Source organism: Ursus maritimus, unplaced genomic scaffold (assembly GCF_017311325.1).
Source record: "Ursus maritimus isolate PB19 unplaced genomic scaffold, ASM1731132v1 scaffold_8, whole genome shotgun sequence".
Lineage (NCBI taxonomy): Eukaryota > Metazoa > Chordata > Mammalia > Carnivora > Ursidae > Ursus > Ursus maritimus.
Window position 1 is genome coordinate 14,490,232 of NW_024426996.1, and position 11,733 is coordinate 14,501,964.

General features: G+C 37.4%; 1 protein-coding gene across 5 annotated transcripts in view; it reads left to right on the forward strand.

Annotated features, from left to right (window-relative positions):
* MAPK10 (mitogen-activated protein kinase 10) overlaps positions 1–11,733 on the forward strand; it is a 575,903-nt gene that overhangs the window by 273,640 nt on the left and 290,530 nt on the right. For 4 of the 5 annotated variants that reach the window (XM_040625182.1, XM_008706167.2, XM_008706163.2 and 1 more), the window contains exon 3: positions 9,611–9,725. The gene's annotated coding sequence lies outside the window, so the exon portion shown is untranslated. Of the gene's footprint in view, positions 1–4,250; positions 4,511–9,610; positions 9,726–11,733 lie in introns of those variants that run through there. The other variant, XM_008706164.1, reaches the window with a different exon arrangement.

Sequence of the window (11,733 nt, forward strand, 5' to 3'; positions counted from 1 at the left end):
ACAGTGGTTCAATTTACATAGGGTGAAATGCACTAATCTTAGGAATTATACCTTGAGGCGTTCTGACAAATGCTTACACCTATGTAATAACTTACACCTCTATCAAGATGCAGAACATTTCATCACTACAGAAATTTCCCTCTTGAGCTCATCACAATCTTCAACCGTGTGGCTCCCCCAGGCAATCTGATTCCCATCACCATAGAACAATTTTGTTTGTTTTAGAACTTTGTATAAATGGATTTTTAAAGTAAATGCTCTCTTTTGTCTCATTTTTTCCACTTAGCATGTTTTTGAGATTCATCAATGTTATTGCATGTTTCAGTAGTTCATTTTGAAAGCGTAATAGCACAAAGTTTTCATTTATAAGGGAAGGGAGATCTCCCTGTTTAGAGAACAGAAATATTCCTGTAAATCTTCAGTCGTACCACAGACTACAAACATGCTATTAAGTAAGTAAAGTTGATATAAGAAATACTAAAGACACCTATATGCTTTTGAAAATAAGAACTTACGTTCATTTATTCACTTAAAACTCTTCTTTCAAAAACCTTTATGATTGACACTACTGATAGAATTCAGGTCAGACTTCTAGATTAAATAGTTTCATTTGAATACCCTTTGAAAAGAGTTCCAAACAGTTAATGTTTAAATATTAAATTTGTAACAGAAGTTTCCTCTTTAATACTGGATATCTAAAAACTTAACACTCCTTGGGGCGCCTGGGTGGCACAGCGGTTAAGCGTCTGCCTTCGGCTCAGGGCGTGATCCCGGCGTTGTGGGATCGAGCCCCACATCAGGCTCCTCTGCTGTGAGCCTGCTTCTTCCTCTCACACTCCCCCTGCTTGTGTTCCCTCTCTCGCTGGCTGTCTCTATCTCTGTCAAATAAATAAATAAAATCTTTAAAAAAAAAAAATAAAAAAAAATAAAAAAATAAAAACTTAACACTCCATAATAATATTTGAGATAAAAAGTTTGATAGCTGGTAGAAGAATTATATAACCTTATTGATCACCTACCAAGTGTAAGAAGATATGACAGATTCCTGGAAGAGGGAACTTTCAGGGAAGACAATGAATACTAAGAAAGATTAAGTTACAGTTGAATTTGAGGTAGGATATTATATAGTCATAAAATTCGAGTAATACAACATATAGTATGGTAAATAACAAATGAAAGGGAGGAGATACTTTTGTGGGAATTTATGTGATGGGTACAACTAGGCATAAGTAGAGTGCCTGCCAAGTACAATGATGTCAGTAGGTATCTATTCATTTTCTTTCTCTCTTTTGATTAAAATTGTGTTTTAGGAGGGAAGAGAGGAATCTAAAACATATTGTTTCTGATTGAGAAATTGCAATAGGATTTACATTAGGATTATCTTATTGAGGGCTTTAAGTAAATAGTTTTTGTTTTATCCAATCATGAATGGGATCTATTTAGTGTTGATTTTTTAAAAGCCAACTTGTATTAAATTAATTTTTCTATTGTGTATAGAATAGACTTAAAAGAACATTTTGATCATCTAAATATTACTGAAATGAGTAGGTTCAGAATTAAAGCTCTAAACAGTAAAATCCACCTCCTAATCTATAAGCAATGTTGGTATCTATTATTCTTGGTAAATTGTGCCATCAAGAATTAATATCTAATGGAAGAAAATGGTTGTTTCTAACCTATTCATAGTTGACATTCTTTTTTATTGCTGAATAGTATACTATTATATGAATATATCATAATTTGCTTATTCACTCTCCTGTTGATATACTTTGAGTTGTTTCTACTTTTTACCAATTACAAATACAGTTTTTTTTTTTTTTTAATGGAAATATGTTTCTTTTCTCTTGGGTGACTATCTATGAATAGAATTGTTGAGTCATACTATAGATATATGTTTATCATTAAAAAAAAAAAACTCCTGCCAAACGATTTCCCAAAGTAGTTTTACCATTTTATACTCACACCATTAATGTAGGAGAGTTCTGGTTTCTCTATATCTTAGCCAATATTTAGTGTAGTTAGTCTTTTTTAATTTTAGCCATTTTTATGGGTGTAAAATGGCATTGACTGCAGTTTTAATTTGCATGTCTCTGATGACTAATGATGCTGAACACTTTTTAATGTACTTATCAACCATTTATAAATCTCCCTTGTCAAGTGCCTGCTCAAGACTGACCATTAAACAAAATTGTTTTTGTCATTGAGTTGTAAGATATTTTTATATAATCTAGACTTTGTATTTGAATTTGATAGTATCATATAATAGTATCAAAAGTATTTTCAGATGTTTATCAAAACTATTTTCTTTTAGTCTGTGGCTTGTCTCTTTCATTTTCTTAATGGTGACTTGAATAAGTGGAAGCTTTAATTTTGACCAAGTCTATTTTTTTTTTTCTGTTATGGTACTTTCTGTGTCCTAAGAAATCTTTGCCTACTCCAAGATCAGAAAGTTATTTTCCTTCTAAAAGAAGTATTTTATTCTAATAGCTTTACAGATTTTAGCTTTTATGTTTTGATGTATAATTTATCTCTAATTTTTGTGTTTGCAATGTGAGGTAAGAATTGTGTTCATTTTTTCTTCATTGATATCCAGTTATTAAAAATGGACTTTTGATATCAAAGCTTGGACTACAATAACTTAAAAGCCTGAATACTAGTTATATTGTACTATAAGGTTGTTTGGTTAATCAATACGTATTTTTGCTTGAGACATAGTTTTCTTTTAGGTAGACCCATTGCCAAGACTAACAGTTAATAGTCAACTGATTCCTGTTGAACTTGAAAGTAGAGTAAAGCAACATCCAAAACCTTGTCTTGGCCAATAGATTAAAGACAGAAAAACTCATGTAAGACTTTTTTTTCTAGATTCCCTCCTGAATAAAGTAATAGCAGCAACAACAATGAAAACAAAACCCGATGTAGTCCCACACAGTTTTATGATGTTTTAGTGTCTACGATCACTGCTTGGTTTATATCTGTTGCATATTATGTCTTTTCTGTTAACACACGGAAGAAAGTTCTTCTTCATGTAAATATGCTGGTTCTAAAACAGTGCACAATGGTATAAAACTCAGCATTACTTGGTGTCAATGGACAGAAACCCACCACGAAGTTGTTTAAGCAAAAAAGGAATTGGTTAAATAATGTAACTTGAGAAGTCCAAGGACTGAGGCTAGTTAGGCCAAATTTGAATTGAAAATTTTCCTTATGTAAAGAAAATATTTTAAAAGGGTTAAAAATTTGGTAATTTTTTTAAAGTAGTAGAAGTGGTTAACTGCCCTCATTCTAAAAAAAGTATTATTTGTAGATGCTAAAACTGTATGGAGACTTAAAAATATATTCTAAGAGTCAAAAGCAGAGCAAATTACTTAAATAAAATAGAGATATTTGCCCCAAATAGTAACAATACAGTTTGTATCAGTTTTCCAGAGAATAATCAGTAATTAAAAAAAAAAAAAAAAAGAACCCCTGGTTTGTTAACTCAGATTAATAGTAATTTTTTCCACATTCTAATTGCAATCTAATAATCAGTTTGCTGAGTTTGGTGTAGTGGGTATTTATTTATGATGTTTATAAAAACCAAGGATCCAGAGAAGAGGAATAGTGTCGTACAAACGACCTCTGGGGTCCAGCTGGGACTCAGATGCTCACTTCTCTGCTGGGGTTATTTCCATCCTTGTTTGTTTTGACATTGAGAGAGACTACAAGTCTCACTTTGTGCTGTTTGCGAAAAACTGAGCTAGTTGAAAAGCAGAGATGGAGTGTATTTCTTTCGGTGCTTTGGTCTGCAGGCGTACGTTCCTCAGCCCTGCTGTGTACACGGCCGGGGCTGCATGGAGCAGATTGTTTCTCTGGGTTGTGCAGACGGGCTGCTGATGTCGTAGTTCCTGATAGCGGCTGCCAACGAACCTCAGTCCTTTCCATTTTGCCTGGTCCTCATTTCACCGGAAAACACAGTAGCTGTAGCCGCACATAGACTTTTTCCTCTTTCCCTTTCCCCCTCTCACCCCTCCCGAGACCTCTCTGGGCTTTGACGTCATGTGTGCTCCTTTCGGTTGCCATAGCAACCCCATTCCCCAAGCCCTCTGTCCGTCTCCTCTGGTAGGTTCCACAATGGTACAGGCAGCATCACGCTGCACAATGGTTTCCAGGCAGTGAAAGAGGGTGATTCAGCAAGCCACTCTTCTTCTTTTTAAAAAAAATCCTCCCCTTCTTTTTTTATTTTTATGGGGGTGGGTGGTGCTTGTTATATGCTTACCTTTTTCTTTTCTTTTTTCATTTTTACAATTTTCCTTTTTTCTCCTCACCCCTCAATTCCTAGGGGCTTGAGTGACTTTAAGATTGGGTTTTCTTGGAAATCACCTGTCTATCATTAATTTTAAACGATTTCCCCACCTCCAAAGAATCTATTCCTTATTACAATTTGGAATGTGGTTAATGAAAAACAAGTAGGGAGGATTTCTGGGGCAAACACTGCTGGATCAGGATCGTAGTTCTCAAGCACGGAATGGTAGGTGGCTCTTTGCTCCTTCTGGGTTCTAACATGTTTTTTGGAGGGTGGGGTGATGCCTATTGATTGCTCCTGGTGGGGTGGGAGAGCGAGCATGGGAAAAGTGGGAGAGATGGGATGGAAAGCAGGTTCATGAAGTGAAGTACCTCTGAGGCAAGAAGCCACCAGCCTTTCCTTCTGCGTGGAGCATCTCTCCCCAGACTTGGGCGTGTGGAAACCTTCCTGTTTGGAGTGAGGGTTGGCAGAGGGTGGGAGGGAGCTTTCTTATTGTGACCAGGGGTTTTTAGACCAATGCAGAGCTACAGAAGGGAAGAGAAAAACAGCGGGGGAGGGGGGGAGAGAAAGAGACAGAGAGACAGTGAACAGCTTTGTGTGTTAGAAGTGCTGACCTCAGTCCTATATCTAAGAAATGCTCTGGGTTCCATAAAACATTAAAAAATCATGTCTTTAAGTATGCATTTATGTTTACTTCCTGAGAGGTGTAATTTAAATAAATATTTTGGAACATATTTATTTTTAGTAAGAAATGGTATTTATATATTTTAGTTGCAAAACTAATGACATTACTCTTGCAGAGAAATTCTAGACTAAATTCAGGCCAGGGAGAGGAACACAGGACAGGGGATAGGTTAGAGATTAGAGGAAACATTGGCACTGCAGTCGCATAGGTAAGGGATCCCTTTAAGAAAGTGATCTCCTAGTCACAGCAGGCAGCCTTTTTTTTTTTTTTTTTTTTAATGGCAGGGTTCCCATATTCTGTGCTGGGATACTGTGTCCCCTAGAAATGTCAGAGCTCTTTTGGGAAAAAAATATCAGAAATGAGTATACTTATCAGAATTTATGTATTTGTGCCTGCAGCAAAGTAAATGTGATTTATTGGAAAATCTTCGAGTACATCAAGGTTAGAGATATTTCCGGAAAAATTATATATGTATTTTTCCCTCTCTACATTTAAATCCAAAGGCTGTCTCTGCTTTTGCCTTCTAACACTTCACTTCCCAGATACTGCCATTTAGCTACAGAAAAAGAATGGCTTATCCCATGGCAGTAGGCTCTGAAGGAATCACAAGGTTGTTTACACGGGCTGTCTTTGCTGCAGAGCCCTGCATGCTGCTGGGGTGTTGACGGTAACTTTTATGAACGAACCAGAAAGAGGCAGGCTAAGTCATGGGACAGGCCACCTTTCAGATGGAAGGAAAATAAGTGTTGCTAGCCCACAGTCCTATTTCTCCCTCTATCCCTCGTTTGCTAGCTGTCAGACCCCAGATGGAAGGAAAATAAGTGTTGCTAGCCCACAGTCCTATTTCTCCCTCTATCCCTCGTTTGCTAGCTGTCAGACCCCAGATGGAAGGAAAATAAGTGTTGCTAGCCCACAGTCCTATTTCTCCCTCTATCCCTCGTTTGCTAGCTGTCAGACCCCGGAAGATCTCACAGAATGCCGAGCCACATATCAAAAATGGTTACAGGAATGACCCCTTCTCTCTGAGAGGCTTCTGTATATGTTCTGCCATAGGTGAGCATGTATGTTGTAAATGTAGGTAGTGAGGCTCATGAATGAGCTCACAAGCTGCTGACTCTACTTCGGAACCGTTGGATTTTAGGGGCCAGACAGCCTGGATAGAGCAGTTTTGCTGCCTCTGGCACGTATCCCCTTTCCTGCCTCCATCTCACTCTTAATTGACATCAAGTACTGGATTAGCTTATTTTATTACCCAGCGCAAACTGGATTTTCTCTTCCCTACAACGGAACTAACAAATCAGATGACAAAGGTGGTGTGACCTTACATATTAAAGAGTCTTCGTGCTTCTTCATCTGCACATGACTCCCTCCTGTTGTAAAGTAGCTTTAATTTGATGGGCTCCTGGTGTTATAGAATCTTTGCAGTTCTGGTAAAAAAAAAAAAAAATTCTTGATGATGAGGCAGTAAGAAATCATATGTGAAGTGGAAAAATCAGCTGCCTCCAGCTTCCTGCTTGCTTGCCCCAGAACAGCATCTGCTGTTGGGAGGAGTGTGTTTGTCATGCTGGAAGGGGATGTTTGTGAACAGATCCCAGAGGGACCGAGTGTGTTTTGCTGTCATTATCTGGTACGTCTGCACCTATTAGTATTTAATGGTTTTATAGGATGTGGTCAATGTTTTTCAAGGTTAGAATGAACTGGGACTTGATTGTGGATGCTATAAAATAAATGTATATTTTTAAGTTACAAGAAAATTCGTAGGATTTCCCTGGTTAGTATATCTTACAGGAATAGCATAAGCAAAAGGGATCTGCCTAACCTCAGTAATGTGGAAAAGCCTCCCATGTTTAAAGGTAAAACATCCCCTATTTAAAGGCTTTTTTTTTTTTTAAAGTTTTATTGTGGCTTTATGTAAATGAATCTGTGTCTGTGGATATAATCTTAGTGAAAAAGTCTTTTAATACTGATGATAAAAATAAAGACAAGTTGGGGGCTTTCTTGTTTGTTAAACATGGGGGCAGATGCTCTCCCTCCCTGCTCTAGTTCTGGCTTCAGGTCATATTTGGAGCTAAAAGACTTTGCATGGAACTGGTGTGTGCAAATCAAATGATTGCTTAGTTGCTTATGAGAATAATGGGTCTCACAGCAAGGGAGTCTTCCTTCAATTAGAAGAAGTAAACAAATTGACACTTAACATTCTTTCTCCATTGCGTTTACTGTTTCCTCTTGCAGTCTCCTTTAAGCTTTTGGTTGGACATTGCAACACTTAAGCAAAAAGAAGCACAAAGTGTCCAGTAATGACAGAAAGGAGTACAATGCTGTGTTTGCTGCAGGCTGAGTATTTCCTCCCCACCACACATGCATCTCTCACACCTTCTTCTGAGGACCACGGACTTGGATAAAGTTGGGCCTGTAGACCACTGGGGGAATGCTTATTGGTAAAGGAGAACAAGAACCATTTATTTCTTTAGTATATTAAATATATTTATTGCATTATAGAAGTCTGAGATGAGACACTGCTGCTGATTCAGATAAAAGATCATGTTGCATATTGATTCTCTTTGAAAGAGAAAATGTAATTGAGAATTGGAGCTTGAATTTTAGAAATTTACCTATCTGTACATATTTTTATAGCAAAGTTGTCAGGTTTTGACTAAAGATTTTTCAATTTGAGTACATTTTATCCGTATGAGAAAATCAAGGCAAAGGGGGGAAAGTGAAAAATCTGTATGTTTTAGGTACTATCTCTCCCCCCCCCCCAATTCTTGTTGTGAATCTTGGTAGAAACTCCAAATGGAGAACTCAGGTGATATTGAAAATCCTTAAATCAGAAGAAGAATTTTGGTACGAGAAGTGGACTACAGATTTATACTTATTTTTGGTAAAGAATTTTTCTAGTCGAATTGATGTTTTGCATCCTTAATAAGCCTCTGTGGCCTTTCTTACTGTCTTTATCTCTGAGATGTGAAAGCCATAGCCTTATAGAGCTAATGCTCCTAGGAATGGAAATTAAAGTTTTGAATGGGGAAAGAGATGACTGGAGGTTCCTTAGAAGCATTCCTAACCCACAGTTGCTCTGAAATCCCATATGGTGTGCAGGTGTAAAGTGGAGTTCCCCTACAGGGCCCTCAGGCATTTGCAGAGTGGCCTGCTCAGTAATAAATAGGATTTTTGCTACTGTGTGTATGTGTGTGTGTGTGTGTGTGTGTGTGTGTGTGTGTGTGTGTGTGTTATAGAAAGCAGGAAGAAAACGCTACCACCCAGCAGCGACTTAAAAAAGTACTAGAAATTCATCTTAGTGACTTCTCTTCCTAGGAGTAGAAAAGTAGAACCGCCTCCTGGATTTTGGATGTTTACCTGCCCAGGTGCTCCATGTGCTTCCTGAAAATGAGTTTCTTCAAGTACTTGTCCTCTTCTCATACATTGGAAAGAGGATCTGAAAGCACTGATAGTGAAGTGAAATGGAAGCTCTTAGGCCCATTTATTTGGCAAGGTGTATTCAGTGCCTGTGCTTCCTCCGTCATAGCACTCATCACAGTACAGTAATGGCCTATGCCCGTTTCCTGTGTTCTCTACGAAAGCATAATCTCTCAGGTACTGACTGTGTCTTTTTGGCACATTGTGGGGACACAATAAATATTCCTTGGATGAATGTCTTCCAGGTACAGAGTTCTCTGCTAAGTGCAATGGAAGGAAGAGTTGGAGCCATTTGGGAGCATAGAGTCATTTAGGGAGATGAGGTTAAATAAAGATGGTGTATAATCAAGGGCTGAATTAGTAATTTGACAAGAAATATAACAGGTTTTCAGAGGAGAAAGAAATACATGTGACATTGGAGGCCACATTGGATGTCTGGGCAGCAGGAGGGTATAGTGGGGAAGGAATTCCTAGCCGTAAGTTGTACGCACCTGGCCAGGAAAGGGACTCTTAGTTGGGGCAGAGAGGAGGTTTATTTTCAGTATGGTGAGCATACTCTCCAAAGTTCTAGAAATCAAAACTTATGGTTTGATAATGGGTAGAGCATTGAAAACTGGCAAATCTTGGAGAAGCTGGTCCAATATGATCTCAAAAAGTAACAGTAACATTGAATTTACAAATCTCTTTTTGTAACTAGATCAGATTATGGGAAAGCATATATATAGGTCTGTTTCCAGCTTCAGACCAGCTTCAGTTTAGTTTTATTTTATTTTACATACTTCAGAGGTTTTTGAACGTCTCCTCCTCCTTTTATGGGTAAGTATGTAACCCATCATTCCAATAAAATCTTCCATGAAAAGCAGAGTATGCATACATGCAACAATGGAGCTGTCCCAGGAGAAGCTGAGTAGGGTGCCGTGTGTCTCAAAACCAAATCCATATAACAAAGCCAAATACCACGTCAGCTAAAGTAATAATTATTAATTTGGCTTCTGTTCCGATTGTAAAATATCCAGCTACTCTGGTGTCGGTAACACCAAAGTTCTTGTGCTTGTGATGCATTTGAACAGAGTGAACTACCTTCAGATGTTTTATTCCCTCATCCTGTGTCCCATCACTCATTTCCATTTGTCTTTGTCAGTCTTTTGGTTCCCTAAATGCAAGTGAAATTCCCACTTAAGTGCTAAAATCAAATTCTTGCTGTGTTTTTGCTGTGATTTTAGGCTAGCGTGAGGAACACCAACGGCAGGACCATCACAGATCTTCATTATGGCAACTCATGCAAGAAGCTGTTGAATTAGAACCATTCCCTCTAGATGAGAAACCAGACAAGCAGTGGTGAGTCACAAATTTAAAAAGGTTCCTTAGCAGAAAACATGTGATCTCCATAACCACCTTAAATTTTGTATGGGATTTAGTGTATGGATCTGAAGAAATACTGCTCCAAATAATTTCAACCAAAGAAGTTAAAATCAGTAGGACAGCATGTTTAATTGATGATGCCACATGAAGTCTCGAGGGGCATGGGTGCATGGTAAAACACTATGATTTTTATGATCTTACCAGTCTGGTAAGATAGCTGCAATGAACAATTTCATGTGCCTGAGTAACAGTTGCTAACAGTGTTTTTCAGTGGCTTTTATTATTTAGAGCATAATTCCATATTTTACCAATTCATCCCCTCTGGTAGAAGAACTGGTTCTGAGCTAAATTATAATGCTCAGTGCCTTTCAGGAATCCACATACACACACACTCCTATGTAAATATATAGGAGTATATAAAGAATGTATATAATATATATGTTAACATAACATTTAGATCCTTGGAAATAAGGGGAGAGAAATCATAGCACAGTTTTATAAAACTCAATTCATAGACATTTACCCTACAAATCCTTTTGCCGAATACACAGTATTAAAAGTGGATCCAGTTTCTCTGATAATTGGAATAATTTGAAAACTTATTATTTTATAAAAATATCAGCACACACAGGCAAAATATTTTTTAAATCAAATCCTTGATGCTTTATAGTCACCAAAGTCAATAATCAATAGACTCCAGCAGAGATGAACCAGTTATAATCTGTCAAATAACTTCTTTGAGAAATAGCGCATGACAGTGGTGCTTGTAAGACTCCAAAAGAGGCTGTTTTGAACTAGCGATCAATATATCTCTTTCGTTTGCTTAGAGGCTCATATGACTCTGGGTAGGTAGGCTTCCTTGTGAGTTAATGCATAAGCTGTAAGTGCAGAAGACTATGAAATTGACCCTATACTTATTTCACATCATGATTTTCATTATAGTCTGCTTACAGTGATATTGAGAAAGTAGATATAATAGTCATCACTATGTTGTGCTTAATCAGCATGTATGAAATACGTGTTTGTTATAAAAGAGGATAGTATGTTGCCAATAATCAACCATCGTGAATCTAATGTAAGGGCAATTTTATATGGCTGAACGTGATATTTTCTGTTATGTGCCACTTCCAGTGATGTAGAAAACATATATTGCCCCATCTTAAACATTTATTCATTAAGCAAACATTTATTGAGAATCTGTGATGTAGATATTATCCTTAACTCTTGGGATAAATGAGAGAGATAGTACCTGCCTTAAAGGAGCTTCTGGTCTAAAGAGTATGGTGCTCACGACAAAATGTGCCATTAATTGGGGGAGATCCATTCAAAGAGTGTGGTACTTACACAGGGCTGTTAAATGGGTAGAATTAGGGTGCTAAAGGAGGTGCAGCAGAGAGAGTCTAATACAGATGGCATGGGGATTTGTCAAGGAAGAGTTCCCAGAGGGACTGATAACTTAACTGAATGTTAAGGATAATAAAAAATAACCAGAGGAAGGGAAACAGTGGGAATATTTTCCAAGGGTCCAGAGGCTTGTCAGAGTATGATTTTTTGTGAGTACTATGCATCACATTGCTGTGCTAGGGCATAAATGGGGGTGGTAGAAATGAAGCTGAAGAGGGGTACAGGAGAAATATCATGAAGGATCTCTTAAAGCTAAAAAATTTGGATTTTATTCCAACATGAAGAACTTTCGAAAGATTCTAAGTAGAATGACATGATCAGGTTTATTTTTTAATTGTGAAACACAGACATAGAAAAGTGTATAAGACAAATATGGTTTAAAGAATAATTATAAAGCAAACCTCATTTAACCACCATTTATATTAAGGAATAAATTCCCAGTAAATTCCTGTGTACTCCTTTAGGATCACATGCTTTTTCTTCCGCACTAGAGGTGACCACTAACCACTATCCTGCCTTTTGTTACACTTGTTCCTTGTTCCCTTGCTTTTCTTTCTAGGAGATATATATATATATATAT